Source organism: Chionomys nivalis, chromosome 4 (assembly GCF_950005125.1).
Source record: "Chionomys nivalis chromosome 4, mChiNiv1.1, whole genome shotgun sequence".
NCBI classification, from domain to species: domain Eukaryota; kingdom Metazoa; phylum Chordata; class Mammalia; order Rodentia; family Cricetidae; genus Chionomys; species Chionomys nivalis.
The window spans coordinates 61,182,346-61,198,410 of NC_080089.1; the positions used below are offsets into that span (position 1 = coordinate 61,182,346).

The 16,065-nt window shown below is 51.3% G+C and overlaps 1 protein-coding gene across 1 annotated transcript in view; it reads right to left on the bottom strand.

The window, feature by feature from the left end:
* Paqr5 (progestin and adipoQ receptor family member 5) overlaps positions 1-10,913 on the bottom strand; it is a 77,307-nt gene extending 66,394 nt beyond the window's left edge. The window contains exon 1 of the mRNA XM_057767951.1: positions 10,811-10,913. The gene's annotated coding sequence lies outside the window, so the exon portion shown is untranslated. The remainder of the gene's footprint in view (positions 1-10,810) is intronic.
* Positions 10,914-16,065: the final 5,152 nt, after the last annotated feature.

Consider the following 16,065-nt stretch of genomic DNA (forward strand, 5'->3'; position numbering starts at 1 on the left):
CCTGCCTCCACAAGGACCTCCACTCCAGAACACCCTGCCTGTTAGCTAGGAAATGACCTCTCACCAGCATTTGTAATTCTTAAAATTTAGAAGTAATAGCAAGAACCAAAAGAACGGACTGGAGAGATGATTCAGGAGTTAAGATCACTTGTTCCAGCAGAGGGCCTGGGTTCGATTTCCAGCACCCACACCATGGTTCACAAGGTCCATAGCTCTAGTTCTAGGGGATCCAATGCCCTCTGCTGCTGACCTCCAAGGGTACCAGGAATGCACAGGGGGGCACAACATTCAGATACATAAAATAAAACAAATTGATTTTAATAACCCTCCCCCCACACAACAAAGGCTTCCTTGATCCAGTGAAGGAGGGTGACATAATTTACATTCCAGAAAAAAAAAAAGACAAGTTTTCTTGGTATGTAAATGTTTCCTCCAGGACCAGAGATGTAGCTCAGGGGGTAGACGGCTAGCCTTACATACACAGTCCTGGGTTCAACCCCCAACCCTCCGTGCCACAGAAACTGAGTGTGGTGGTGTGTGTGTGTAATCCCAGCACTCAGGAAACAGAGGTAGGAGGATCAGAGGTTTAGGGTCATCTTCACATGCATAGGGAATTCGAGCCTGGTCTACGTGAGACTTTGTCTCAAAAGGGAAAAAAAATAAGCAAAGGTTTCCTTTGATTCAATAAGATTTCCTCTAATTCAATACAAAAAAATCAAAAAACACGATGAAAATTGGGTGAAACATGAACAGACTGTTCACTGAAAAGGAAGTACAAAGCTCCTGTCTGTCACGCTCACCTTGTGCATAGTAAGAAAAATGCAAGTTAAAATGACATAGAACAGGGCCTGCAAGATGGCTCAGCAGATAAAGGTGCCCTTACCAAACCTGACTGTCTGAATGTGATCCCTGCATCCTGTATGGTGGGGGGGGGGGCTCTCACAAGCATCCTTTGACCTCCATGTGTGTACTATGGTACATGCACTCCCCAACATGCAATAAAAAATGTGTGGTCTTTTTTTTTAAGAACTTTTTAATGATGTATTTAACTTTATTTATGTGCAATGGTGTGAAGGTGTCAGATCGCCCTGGAACTGGATTTACAATCACTTATGAGATGCCATGTGGGTGCTGGGAATTGAATCCGGGTCCTCTGGAAGAGCAGCCAGTGCGCTTAATCACCCAGCCATCTCTCCAGTCCTGTGGATTTTTTCTCCTTACTAGTATTCTATTCGACACCTAAAATCCTGGCAATCAGGAGTCCAAGGTCAGAGGATTACAAGTTCCAGCCTAGCCTGTGAGACCCTAACTCAAACAAACAAACAAAAAAAAAAAATCAAAGCAAAAACTTCAAGGAAAAGATTTTATCTCCAGATCAGCAAGCCAGTTTGATAACCATACTGGCGGGTCACTCCATTCCTGGGACATGACCTCACATAGGGCCACCTGCATTTACAAAGTGACTCAGGGACAAGGTGACTCTCTAGAATATCCTGGGTGGAGACAGAAGCCTCAATGTGACAACCTATACTCTAGACAAAAGAAAAGCTCTCTATACAGACAGGGAAGAACTCAGAAGAGTTCAATGAAAAAAATAAAGCCTCAGGCAGAGAACACACTAAGCTCTCCCTAACTGTGCATCCTGCCCTCTGCACACCCTCCTCCACTCAGCCCACAAATGTCTGGGGAACCAGCTACCCTGCTCCCTGTTGCTGTTAGTGGGCCACTCATGGGTTCTCATCTGACTTGCACTTGCTCCGTACAGCTACTTCCTTTGCCTAGAGCTGCCTTGGCTCCCCACCATAGAGCCTTTTCCTGCTCTGACCTTGCGTCTCCCCAAGCGGAGCCTGGAAGCATGACTGGTGCCTCAGAGCAGGGTAGATTAGCGCCCACTTGGTTTGCCTGTGCCTGGTTCAGCCTTCCATCCTGGACTCTCGCGTTTATCCCATGGCTTTGGTATCAGTGTGCTGCTCACTCTCAAGGTGCGCGTTCAGCCAGACCCCTCTTCTAGCCTGAGTATCTGCGACCAACATGGCCCAGGTGTGACTCACCAGCTTCCGGCTACTTTTGTTCTCCATATCTGGGAGGTTCCCTTGCCACTGCAGCATCTACAGCCCTTCGGTCATTGAATTATAGCCACGCCACCTCTGAAACACACCCAGAACCTGTCCACTTTCCCCTACCTCCACTACAGCTTGTCTGTTTAACCAAAGCCTTCTTCAACGGTGACCCCAGCTTTTTCACTGGTCTCCCTGTATGCTCTCTCCCCACCTCCGAACCTTTGCACATCTGATAATCTATGCCTTGAATGTTCTCTCCCATTGCTATGGCTTGGTAAAATGCCCCCCCAAGACCCATGTGTTGAAGGCACAGTCCCCACCATGGCACTCTCTGGAGGTGGCAGAACCTCTAAGATGAGGCGTCCCGTGTGAAGTCTGCTATACGTGTGGAAGTGAACCCTTGTATGAATCTTGGAGCTTTACCCATTCCTTTCTCTCTGCTTGCCGGCCTGTTCCTCCTTGTGCTCTTGCTATGGTGCTCTGACTTATCACAGGCCCAAAGTAACAGGGCCAAGCAACTATGAATGGAATACCCACGCTGCAAGCCAGAATAAGCCCCTCCCTCTTCTTCGGTGATTATCTTAGATATGAGGTTAATCAGTTCCATCATGGAGTCTCCATCCTTGCTTAGACTTGATGAATTCAGGTTAGTATTTTCTTATCGGCCTTTCTGACCCCAGGACCAATGGAGTTCACCTGGAATGGCACAAACTCACTCCCCAGAGAACAACATCTGACCCCACCCCACCCCTACCGCCGTGTGAGTGTGCAGAAGGCAGAAATGCTGAGGAACACTCTACAGTACATATAGAACTGTCTCCTTTACAATAAGGATCTGCTGGTCCAAAAGGCTGGCCGTGGCATGGGGACACAGCTCAGCTAGAAGCCCTGAGTTTCATCCCCAGCACTGCATAAAGCAACCTTGGTAGCTCATACCTGTAATCCTGGCACAGGAGGTAAAGTGTTCAAGGTGTTCTTTAGCTACATATGACTCCCGGACCAGTCTGGGCTATACGGGACCTTGTCTCAAAAAACAAAACAAAGGAACGAAAAAGGCAAAATGTCAGGGGTGCTTAGAAACTGCACCTCAGACCGTCACGGTCCGGGACGTACTGTCACTGCACGCTCCGCTGGTCCTGCACGCCACCTATCACTATCCAATCTTTAGCTGTGCAAAGGTGCTGGCCCAGTGCCAGCCTGCGTTTTACAGGATGAATAAGTGAATTAAAGTCATAGCTCATGCTCATCTCTGGGTGTCCACTCCTCAGCGTGTAGGCACAGGGCCTAGAACTTGGCCGAGTGTGTGGATTGATAAGACACTCATGGGGGCAGGCCACACTGCCCAGAGGCCACCTCATGTCCTGGCCTCTGTGCCAGGATGGCAGTCCTTTCCCTTGACTGCCCGCTTCTCACCCTTACTCTCACATGCTTGTCAGATACTTCTCATGGGCCCTTAAGGCCGCCCAGCCCAAGCGGATCCTCTCTCATCTTCTCAGACTAGCATTGATCCTGTAAGCTCATCTAGGGGGAGGCTGCATCGTCTACTCAGCTGCAATCTTGGAGAAGAGCACCCTTGAGCAGCCCCACCACCCCGGGCTCTGTGAGCACCCTTGAGTAGACCTGCCACCCAGGGCTCTGTGAGCACCCTTGAACAGTTCCACCCCCGTGGGCTCTGTGAACACCCTTGAACAGCCCCACCACCCCGGGCTCTGTGAGCACCCTTGAGTAGACACTGCCACCCCGGGCTCTGTGAGCACCCTTGAGTAGACACTGCCACCCCAGGCTTGTGAGCACCCTTGACCAGTCACTACCACCCCAGGCTTGTGAGCACCCTTGAGCAGCCACCATGATCCTAGGCTCTGAGCACCCTTGACAAGCCACTACTTCCCCGGACTTTGTGAGCGCCCTGGTTTTCTGCTTGTATGGTTTTCTTGCCTCCAGCCTCTTTCCCTCCCAGTCCACCTGCTTTATCACTTCCAGCTCCATCCTTGTAAGATGGCAATCAGCCTACATGGCTCCCTGCCAGAGATCTCTTTCACTGCTTCTCAGTTTCCATGAGGTAGAGCCCAGTTTCTTTAGCTGGAAGCAAGACTCCACACCCGACCTGTTCCTAATACACTTGCCTCTGGCGAAGCCTCCAATGCCAGGCACATGAGCCTGTGCGCTGCTCACTCAAGACCATAAGCTGGAAGTTTACTCCTGCCTACCCCTTAGATGTCCAGGGAGTTCATTTATCCTTGAAGCCAAGGTCAAACATCTCTCCTCGAAGCATCCTAAACTTAGGTACATGTCTGTAATTCCAGCACTATGGAGACTGAACAGGAGGGCAGCAAGCCTCTGGCTAGTCTAAACTACATAGCGAGAGCCTATCTCAAAAGGCTTAACTTTTAAAAATTGCATTTATTAATTTTTGTGTGTGTATATGTGTGTGTGTGCATGCCTGCACACACACATCACAACCACCACGTGGAAGTCAGAGAACAACTTGCAAAAGTCTGTTCTTCTTTCCACCACATGGGTCTCAAGAGTGGTAGCAAATACGTTTGGCCACTGAGCCATATCTCACCCAGGCTAGGCCTATCTCAAAGTGCATACAAAACTCTAGATGTATTTATTCTTCCCATATGATCTGCAGCTCCACTTCAGGGCGTATACTCCCAAAGGTCAAAGTCAAGGACTCAACAGCTACTCGCCTACGTGACTCACCCCAGAATCACCCACAGTAGCCGAAGGGTGGCAGCCACCCAGGTGTTCAGGGCAGTAGAGCAGACACATGGAATGTGGTCCCTAGCTGCCTCCAAAGGAAGCTGTAGCTCAGGCTGCAACCTGCACCAACCATGAGGATGCTGTCAGCTGGGAGGTCAGTCACACAGACAAATACTGGATTACTCCACTTACTGCACAGGACGCAGTCTTGCCCACCCTGTGCTCCACAGGTGGGCATCTTTCAAAGGCAGACCATTCTTCAAGGGCATACAAGTATCTGTGCCCCCAGCTAGAATCTCCAAGCAAGCTCTCAGGAAAATGGGGAGAAGACATGTCCACAGTGGCATGCTTCCTGTCTGCTGCCAGGAGATGCTCCGTACTGCTTCCAGACTGGCAGTCAGAAGGACAAGCACTAGACAAATGACCTTGAGCCAGAACTGTGGACCAAATAAACCTCTTCTCATTAAAACATAGGCCATTGTGGTACTGTATTATGTGCCACAGAAAAGAGACTCACACTGCTTAATAAAGGTACCCTTAGCTGTCAATCACAGAGACAGGAAGCAGAGGGGCAATTGCAGAGGGGCTTGGACAGTGAGAAGCTGGTGTTTATTGGGTGCAAAGTTTTAACTGACAAATGATGAAGTTGTGGGGCTGGACGGTGGTGACAGCTGTCGAATATGTGCTTAGTGACAATGAATTGTACCTTTCAAGAGTCTCAAAACAGGGCACGGGGAATGGCTTAGCCGGTAAGGTGCTTGCCTTGTGGGCATGAGGACCTGAGGTTGATACCCAGCACCCACGTGGATAAAAAAAAAGCCAGGAATGATGGTGCATACCTTTAATCTCAGCATTAGCGGGCCTAGCCTGCTTGTTTAGTTCGAGATAAAAGTGAGAAAACCTATCTCAGAAAGCAAGGTATATGGTGTCTGAAGAGTAACAGCTAAAGATCGCTTCTGGCAGCCACACACACACACACACACACACACACTGCCAAAAGGAGAATGCTATATTCTGTGTTTTACTACAATAACAAAGAGACAAACAACAAAACCACTCTTGCCCCCGTCCCTCCCTCTTGCGAAGTTTCTGACACAGTCACCATCTCCTCCCTAAAGGAACTTACTCTTGTAGAGTTCCCTCCAGCACAGGGGACCTCATGGCTGGCCAAGCCCTCCTCTGTACACTTGGGCATGGCATTGACAGATACCTTGGATTATGGGGTTTCTGCAGCTCAGGGAATAGGTCTAACTCCAAGGATCCTTCCCAGTATCTAGCCACAGCCCAGAGCTGAGTTTCTTCTTGAAGACGGTAAGAACGAACAGCCCAAAGCAATTGTGATTTACTTCCAAGATTCATCAACAACTGCAGCACCCAAGCCTAACCCCGCCAAAATAAATCTTCTGCCCTTCCATTAAGCAACAAGGTCAGAAGGGGATTCCGTGGGCAGAGTTAATAAACAGCTAACATGGAAGGAATAATCAAAACACAGCCCGGGTAGGTTGGTCGGGGTGTGAGCATGCATCTCAAAGGGCACTCGGCCCTCTCTCGTGTGGTTGCTGAGCTGATTCACTTCCTGTGCCCCTTCCCAGGACAAGGAGAGGGGAATGAGGAGTAGGACACAGAATTCATCACTATGCTTCCTGCACTGGAAGGTTGCTGACCCCAGGGTGGGGCCCAGACCACACGCACGGCTCCTTCTTATGTAACTAGAGGTGCGGTATGAGAGCTTGGCCTTGGCTCTCAGCAGGAGGTTAAACAGCCTTGCCTTCCCTCTGATTTACTTCTCACTCATGCACAGGGCACACTCGTAGCCGGAAGCCCTTTGTACCAAGAGAAATCCCGAGGGAAGGAAGGTCTTCAGAGACCATCTAAGGCAGCCCTTCTCAAGCAGAGGTGATGCTGCTGCCCCAGGGCACATCTGGTGATGTCCAGAGGCATTCCCAGATGTCAAAAAGGGCTCCGAAGCCCAGCATAGTGCCACACATCTTTAATTGCAGCAGAGGCAGGCAGATCTCTGTGAGTTTGAAGCCAATCAAGGGAGGTGGAAATATATATTCCCAGAGAGTGCTGGCTGCTCTTCCAGAGTACCTAGGTTTGGTTTTCAGCACCTACATGGTAGCTCAATCCATCTTTAACTCCAGTTTCAGGGGGATCTGACTCCCTCTTCTGGTATTCATGGGTACTGTATGCATATATATATAGTAGATACACACACATATGACTCAGGGAAGATGTGATATGATGGCACTATTGTAAGAAGTGAAGGGTACAGGGAAACACCCACTATGGCACACTTCCTCTCTTCCTCCAAACAGCAATAGTGCTAAGGGTAAGATACTATTATAGAATCCAAGCCACTCTGACAGACAAGGAAACTGAGACCCAGAAACAGGTCCAATGCCACACTCCAGTTGGACAATGTTAGAACCAGAGCTTTAGGGGGCTTTCTGCCAGCCACACTGGCTTCGGCTGCTGGGAAGGTAGGCAAGGCCAGTGGCAGGTCTCTGAAGCAGCTGGATTCTGGGCTCTGGGATCTAGAAGCTATGGGGTTGGGCTCCACATCTCTGACAGGCTCCCAATGAATTCCCCAAGTTGCATAGGCCACCTTGGCTACAAAGCTACTAATTAACCAAAGGGGGATGACCTTAGGGGGCAAAATGCCCTGCCCGAGGCTCAGGAAACTCTTCTTCTGAGGTTCCAACAGTCCAGAACCTGCTGTAGGTGACCCTGGCCTGGTCAAGGTCAGAAGGCAGGAGAATACTGCAGGTTAAAAACTTATAGGCAAATCAGAGATTGGGATGAAATTGGGCCACCACTTTGGGGAACACCATCCTTTTCCCCGAGAAGCGACTGTATCTTTGCCTGTGATGGTTCCCCTCTGCCAGCCTACACAATTTCACAACAATCTCCAGGCTTATCCTTGTCCTTGTCTCCAAAGAGTCAACACTGTCTCCAAGTGAGGGCCAGACACTAGACAGCAGTGAACACTGACTCACAAAGTGTTGCAATAGGCGTACTTTTCCATCCCCTGTGGTGGAAAGCCATCAGACTTGTAGGAGAAAGCCAACATGCAAAGGGACAGAAAACCAGGTCTCAGTCATCGCTTTACTCTCTCCCCACAGAGGGTGGCTAAGGGCAAGGATGGCAGACCGATAGGGAGGCCTACAATGGCCTCAGATTCGGAAGAAGCCCCACCCTGACTTATTTCTTCAGGTGAAGCCTTATGTTGCTTCCTTGACTGGCCCAATCCTCCTCCTCCTCCTCAACTATCCCAGCAAGCTAGGAAATTACACATTCTTCAAGGTCAGGCTCCTGCACTCCCTGCCCCAACTCCAAGGTTCAGCAGGTGCATTCCAGTGCTGAGACAATGAACAGAGCTATTTGGGGTCAAAGGCAGGACTGGGAGCAAAAAGCCAAAGCTCCCGGTGGGCCTATCAGGGTCAGGCAGAAAAACCGCTTTCTGTATGAGGGTGTGTCTCACCCCTGCCCCCAGGCTCACCTCCTATGTACCTAGGGGAGCCTCTGAGCTCCCCCTCCCCACCAGCCTGGCCACTTAGCCCAGCTCATCTTAGCCTCCACCCCTCCCTAAGAAGCTGGGATTCCTCCTCACTGGGACTCTTCCACTGCTCCTCACAGTGGCCATCAGCTCGTAGAGAGATCCCTGTAGGTGACTCTGAGGGCAGCCAGCCTGAGGGCCTTTGCCTGGGTTCTGGGAGTCCCCCTTTTCTCTCTCCAGGCCCTTGTCTTCCCCTCTCCATACACAGGGAAGAAAGGGGCAAGGGATTCAATGCTCTCCAGGTCTCATGAATTAGGGAAATTTTTCTTCTTGTAGAGATTATCTTGGATCAGTGAATACTTCTTGGGGAGCTACTATATGCTCCATGCTCCTGATGAGGCTTGCTCTCTGGGGAACACTGAAATGCAGTCACTGCTCAAGGGAGACATAAAGCCCACCTAGAGAAGCCAGATTAACACACACACACACACACGCACACATGCACACCACCAGTTGGATTTACTCTGTAGCCTACAGATGCCTTCAGAGCACCCACTTGCTCATAAAACCTTGTTTCTCACTAGGGGAAACTGAGGTAAGAAAAGTCAATTCCTTCCCTAATCCCTGGCAATCCTGCAAGGGTGGTAAGAATCAAGGAAAGGCAATGACAAGGCTGGAGAGATGGCTCAGTGATTAAGAGCACTGACTGTTCTTCCAGAGGACTCGAGTTCAATTCCCAGAACCCATATGGCAGATCACAACTGTCTGTAACTCTAGTTCCAGAGGACCCAATGCCCATGCCAAAACACCAATGCACATAAAATAAAAATAAATAAAATTTTAAAAATATTTTAAAAAAGAGAAAAGGCAATGACATTAATGTTTCCAAATGAGACCTCCTGAGGAGTGGGAAAGAATTCTATGAGGTGGGACGAAGTCTCTCATCCTCCAGCTCAGGAGAGGGACACACTGGCTTTCCACGTCACCAGCACACTGCTTTTCCTTGCCCCCGCAAGAAGTGGGATTAACGATAATGGTTTCATTTGCTGGATTAAGATAGAAGTTGCCCCACATAGGGGCAGGGTGTGAAGGCATCTGGGATTGTGTGTGCAGCTTTCTGGTCCTAGGCTTCGATGTCCTTCCTGATCTTCAAGGGCAAAGGCCTGCCTGCTGGAAAAAAAACTCAGCTGTTTCTGGTTAACTCATGCTGTTCTGGCCAAGTTTCTTGTCTATGCCAAGCACTATGGCTACAGGAGGGAATGCCGGCCGGTCCAGCCTCCTGCTGTCTAGGGAGCTTCGCAAAGGGCTGGCTGAAGCTTGGCAGTGCTTCCTAAAGGGATTTGAATTCTTTTTGGAGGTGCCCTTGCCTTGTGTACTCCTGAACTGCAGGGGAGCCCAAGGAGAAACAGGTCCCTGCAGGTCACAACCAGAATGCAGAGACTGCTCGCCGGGTCAAGGTGCTTGCTACCAAGACTGACAATCTGAGTTCAACCCTCAGCCCACATGGTGGGAGAGGAGAACCTATCTATTCCTTCAGGTTGTCTTTTGATTCCATAAGCACCTCCCCACTGCATTAAACAAGCGGAGTTATCTTTTACCACGCAGAAGAACCTGGTCTCGGAGGCTGCGGTTGAGGCCCACCACTGTGCCTGAGCCAAATGCCTAGACTTTGGGGGTATCCTTTCTTTCTTCATCTACTGCCTACATGGTTTGTCCCTGGGGGAAAGTGAAATCAGGGGTGCTCATGTCAGCCGTGATGGCTGCTTTAGATTCCACCCAGCCCCCTCCCCCATCTCTTCTTTCTGACTCTGGGGGAAGGAGCTGCTTTCCTTTCTCCACCAGGCAGTGAGCCCTTCTCTCACGGAAGGAAGGAAGAAAGTCCATTGTGGGCACACCCATGAGGGTTTAATGGGCTCTGGGTCTCTCCATCTGCAGGCTGCAGCCCCTCTTACTACCTAGGTTCATCAGACTTGGTCTTGAGAGTGCCTGGATGGGCGTCCACGAGGACCCGGCCTGACCAACAGAATGAGACAGAGGGGACTGGAGAAGACAGCTTCATGTGGCCGTGCACTCTCTTTACCAGAGTGCAGACCTACCTCCTTGGGCACAAAACTGTGCCTTCCGTGCACACTGACTGGTTCATAGCGTGTGTCTGTGGGGAGGAGGCGGGAAGTTCGGATATAAACATCCCTAAGGCGTAAGAATTACCAACTGTCAGTTCCCATCCCAGGATTTTTTTTTCAGGGATGGAGAGCCAGAATGGGGAGGGTGGTGCTTGGCTGCTCTAATTGGGAAAAAAACTGGATGCTCAGGGAGGCTGGGGCAGAGGCATCTCCTCTTTCACGTGGGCTCGGGGTGCGCGGGTGGCAAGTGTTTCCCTTAGCAGTCGCCTGATGCACCGCCGTCCAGGCGCAAACTTTTCAAGACACATCCCCAAGCAGCACCCGCGCTCCGCGGCCAGCGGCAGAAAGGAGCGCATGGACTGGATGGACGCACGCGAGCGGAGACCCGTGGGGAACACTGGCCGAGTCCCGCCCTCGGTTACCTGTGTTCTGAGGCTCACTGGCGTTCAGTGGACGGGGTGCAGAGACACGGCAGGGGCAGATTGGAGACGGGCCACTCCTCTTGGGCCACCGTGGCCCCCAGGCTCATGGGAACTGCACCTGGAGCACCAGGCGGCGCGCCCTCCCGCCGCGGGTCCCCGCCCAGGCTGTCCCGGCGCGGGGCGGGGCAGGGCGGCCCCGGGGAGGAGCCGAGAGATGGGCTCCCCTCCCAGCTCCCTGGCCTCGCCAGGCCTGGAGTCCTGAACCTGGGCCTCTTCACCTCTAAAACCTGTCTCTTCAGCCTCAGGTGCCCCTTAGCTGAAATCTGAGGTGCACAAGGTCCTCTCTCGCACCCTGTACCCTTTGGCTGGTACTCCACACTACCCCTACCCTTATATCTGAGGTCTGGGAGCCCAGAAGCCACCTTGCAGGTGCAGCTAGCAGAAGGACGTGAAAACCCCACCTCTCCCCTGCTGAGAGGTCCCTGACCCCCGACTGGCTATGACCCCTGCCATTAGTCCACCTAAGACGGATTCCTCGGTAACCCTCTACTCTTCTCGGAGAGTTCCTAATTCCAGGTCCCAAGCTCCCAGACTGGAAGGTGCAAGATCCTCTGCCAGCTGGTGGACAGAGAGATAAGAATGAAGGGACACAGAAGACAAAGAAACCTGGCTCCAGGGATCTGGAAGCTGGCTCTCCAGGTGGGGGAGAGCAGCCCAAAGCCACATCCTCCTCCTCCTGCCCTCTGCAGGCAGACAAGCCCCGGGATCAACCCGAAAGGCTCCAGTGGGCAATGGACAGACACCTTGCTCCTCCCTCTAGTCGCCTCCCTTCTGCTTGCGGCCCTGTCTTGCTGGCAGGTAAAGACACCAATAGGAGGCTGGGCATTCAGACTCCTAGGCCCTAGTCTCCACTCACCTCTGACCTTGTACAAAGCCCCGGCCCCTTCCAGGTCTGTTTCTGAATGGAGTCACTGGGATGTGGTGGAGCGAATTGCCTTCGGCCCCTTTTATAGATACCAGATCACTACACTGGGCACCTTGCTTTATAGTTTGGCGGCTGGGTTTGTTTTCCCGTAACTCTGTGTGTGTATGTGGTGTGTTTGTGTGCATTCATGTCTGCTGGTTGGCCAGTGAGCCCCAGGGATCTACCTGTCGTTGCCTCCCAGTGTTGGAGTCACAAGCATGAGCCGCTAATTCCTGACTTTTTTTTCCTTTCAATTTGTGTGCCTTCGTACTGGCTTTGTGGGAGCCTAGGTAGTTTGGATGCTCATCTTACTAGACCTGGATGGAGGTGGGTGGTCCTTGGACCTCCCACAGGGCAGGGAACCCTGATTGCTCTTTGGGCTGATGAGGGAGGAAGACTTGATTGGGGGAGGGGAAGGGAAATGGGAGGCGGTGGTGGGGAAGAGGCAGAAATCTTTAAGAAATAAATAAATAAATAATAAATTTTTTAATTGTGTGCCTTGTGTGTCCAGGTGCCCACAGAGGCCAGAATAAAAGGTGTTGGGGGTTGGGCCCCCAGGTTTCAGGTGTTTGTGAGCCACCTGATGTGGGTGCTGGGAACTGAACTCTGGTCCTCCAAAGGAGCAGCAGCAAGTGCTCTCGCTGCTGAATCGTCTCTCCAGCCCATTGTCCCTTTTAAAACATGAACCATGGGGTGGAACACGGGTTTTTGTGTTTGAAAAGCAAGCACTTTACCAACTGAGCTATTTCTCCCCTGCACTCCCAGATCTGATTGCTTAAGGGCTTAGTGTCTTAGCCACATAGATATGCAAGTATCTTCTGCAAACCACAGTGTGACAAGGGAGTGGAAATGGACTCCACACTGTGCTCAGCCTCGGGTGAATCCACTAGAAGGAGATGCAGATCCCTACTCTGTCTGCCAAGGCCATTGGCAGGAGAGAGAAAAGGCTGCCCCCACCCAAGCAGGTATGGCAGTAACAAAAGAACCTTTAGGCCTGTGCGTTTTTCTGATACCGTCTTTTGATTGTGGCATAGGAATGGGCTTTGGAGGTAGAAGGTTAGATGCAGCATTCTCTGGGAGGCCTCTGTGTACTCTTTGCCGAAGCTCAGAACCCACAGTATGGGCACGCACCTCACTACCAGCCGCCAAGGTAAACAGAGACGCCTAGTGCCCACCCAGAGTCCACCCTCTGCAGGTATGGGCACCTTGTAAAGAAAAGCAGGCTCCTAAGCTAAATGCATGTGAGCCTTGCTGATTAATCCATCAGCATGCCTTAATTCATGACAGTCTTGCACATCGGTATCATCCCCATCCCTGCTCTCAGGGAGTTCAGAGTCTAGCTGAATGATAAAACACCATGAGGAGAGATGGCTCAGTAGTTAAGAACACTTTCTGCTCTTACAGAGGACCTAGGTTTACTTCTCAGCTTCCACATCAGGCAGCTCACACCTTCCTGCAACTCCTGTTCCAAGGGATCCAATGTGTATGGTACAAGTCCATAGACCCAGGCATACACACATATCAGTAGTAGGTAGGAAGCTAGATACCTAAACACCATGTGGAGCAGGGAGAGAGGGATGGTGAGCATCCAGGAAGACGAGAGCAGGGCCGAGAGAAGGGAGTGGGCTGCTGGCTTAGACGACACAGAGAAGAATTTGGAGAGTATTGGGGAAATGAAGAGCCTGAGAGGAAAGCGACCTGACCAAGGTCACACAGTCACAAGCTGCTAAGTAGCAGAGATGAAGTGTAGACCCGGGTCCTCAGAGCTAGGTGTTGTTTTCGACTTTCTCTGCAACCTAGGAAAATGTAGAGCCTGGGAAGTGTGGGATGCCTTGGGGTGGAGAGGAGGAACTAAGCCAGGGACCAGCAGTGGGAGACTGTCTTTGGTCGGTTGGTTGCAGCAGTGAAATTGCTGGGGCAAGCTGCTGGGAAGAGGGGCAGGATCTGGAGGGAGGGAGTGGCACAGAGCAGGAAAGTCAGACTGACAGCTGTCAATGTAGAAACATTTTAAGCCCAAGCCAGTTGTGGAAATAGGGACACAGGATGTCCTTAGAGATATGGCCCCCCAAATGCCCAACAAGACTTCAGGCCACCTGCCAGGAAGACACTGGGCGATATGGCCAGGCAGGATAAGCTCCAAGGGCCAGGCAGTCTGTATCCAAATGGCCTTGACCAAGATGCTTCTGTTCTCTGAGCCCTTGTTTCTCCACCCCCAAAGTAGCAGGTAACCTTTTCCTTCTCAGGTTCACGGTGTGGTGGAAGATCACATCTGCATGCATTCCGCGAGCACAGAGCACACAGCAGATGGAAAATGTGCAATAGTGTTGCTTTCTCCCCACTCCTAGCCTCAGTGTGGGCTCACGGAGGTGGCACATCAGCCTGGGTGAGCAGAGCTCACACTGCAGGGGTCCACAGGTGACAGAGGGAGGCCCAGAGAGGATGGGCGAGACTGGGGTCAGTCTAAGAGGTCTGTCTTCCTCTGACATCTCGACAAACTAACTCAAAGGAACCAGTCCCATCCACATGACTCGGGGTCTCCCACTCGTCCTTTCTCAGGTGTTTGATTGATGTCCCCTCCCGGCTGCCACCACATGTACCTACCCGTTAGGGGACTTGCTAGTTCCTCTATACTGTGTCTAGCCTGGGACTCCTCTCTGTGTCTGTTCAAGATGTCTGTGTGGGCTGTTGAGACGGCTCAGTGGGAAAAGAAGCCTGCCATGCAAACCGTTTGCTGGAACCCACTGCGGAAAGCGGCGAGAACTGAGCTGTCCTGTGATATCTCTTGCATGCCACAGCTCTTGCACACTGTACACACAGATAAATAAAAAAACATAGAAACCAAGGAAAAGGCACTACCCAAGTCTGGGTGGTGACACATACTTGTGATCTGAATACTCAAGAGACAAAGCTGTGAGACCCTGGCTCAAAAGGAGGGGATGAAGGAGAAAGAGGACAGAAAAGAGGAAGGCAGGACAGGGAAGAGAGATCCTCTCTCTCATCTTTCTGTTCCAGGTATTTCAGCCGGACTCTCTGCTCTCTGCCTCCATCTTCACCTAGCTCTCCCTGTGTCTCCATGTCTCTCCTCTGCCTAAGCACACCACTTTTGGGGTCGGGATGTCTGAGCTTTGTGACATCTGAAGACTCTTCTCCCTTCCTCATCGTCACAGCAGTGGGGATGGGGACACACAAAGGGAGACCTATGCACCCCGGGCCTCGTTTGTTCCCTCCCGGTGCAGGGTGGGAACAGGGCGCCTTTCCATTTGGGCCTGGACAGAGCCTCCTAGAACCTCTTCTCTCTCTTGGTGGTACTATGAAGGAGGAAAAAGGTCTCCAAATGGTCTCCAAACTGTTAGGGGCGGGGCTGGGGGTTATCTCCCGTGACTTCCTTTTCCTCCCAACTCAGTTCGTCCTCTGAGACTAAGACATTCCATCCTGTGGAGAAGTGCCTTCAACATGAAGGTAAATAACCCCAAAATAGCTTCAGGAATTCCCTGAAACTGACCAGATTCACTAGGCCCCTCCCCACTAGAGTAAACAGTAAAAAAACTGAGTATAACTCTCAGACAGAAGGAAAGCTGAGCTGTAAAGACTCTAAGACCAGTCCACTGCCTAGAAGAAAACAGAAACCAGCTGAGTTACCTGGAAGAGGTTTAGACCAGAGTCCCTTGGAAAGGACAGTCTTGAACCTGTTGAGCTGCTGTCTGTAGGCTCTGCAGTGTGCCCCAAGTTCCTAGACTTTGTGAGCTGTCACCCATGCTTGAGTGGGCCTTGCTGACACAGTTGTCTTTGTGTCCTTCCTGTTGCTGTAATTGGCTTCTCACCCATACGCCTGTAAGGAACCCGGTAGCACTCCCTGGTTCCCCATGTTGGGCTTTGCTGGTATCTATAAGCTGGTCTGTAGTGGGATCACTACAGACATCTTGAACAGACACAGAGAGGAGTCCCAGGCTAGACACAGTGTCTCCCCAGCAAAAGTTTTGCTACACATCACAGTCTGACCACAGCTATCTGAACAGAGCCAGTTGCACTCCGTCTGGTAACATCTGTCCTTCAGGACTCTCTCTCTTTCTCTTTGGAAAGAAGCCCCCCTCTCCTAGAGAAGGGACTTGTAGAAAACTATGCCTCTCCCTGCTACCCCACCCCCCATGGCACAACCACTCTTCTGCAACCCAGGTCTTGGAAGCCAGGGGTCATATGGTTTGTGTTCTGTTTTGAGAGCACAGAGCCTCAAGCAGACTCCGTGGGTCAGGGGCACAGTGGCTGGAAGTCCCACCCCATGCATGGATCATGT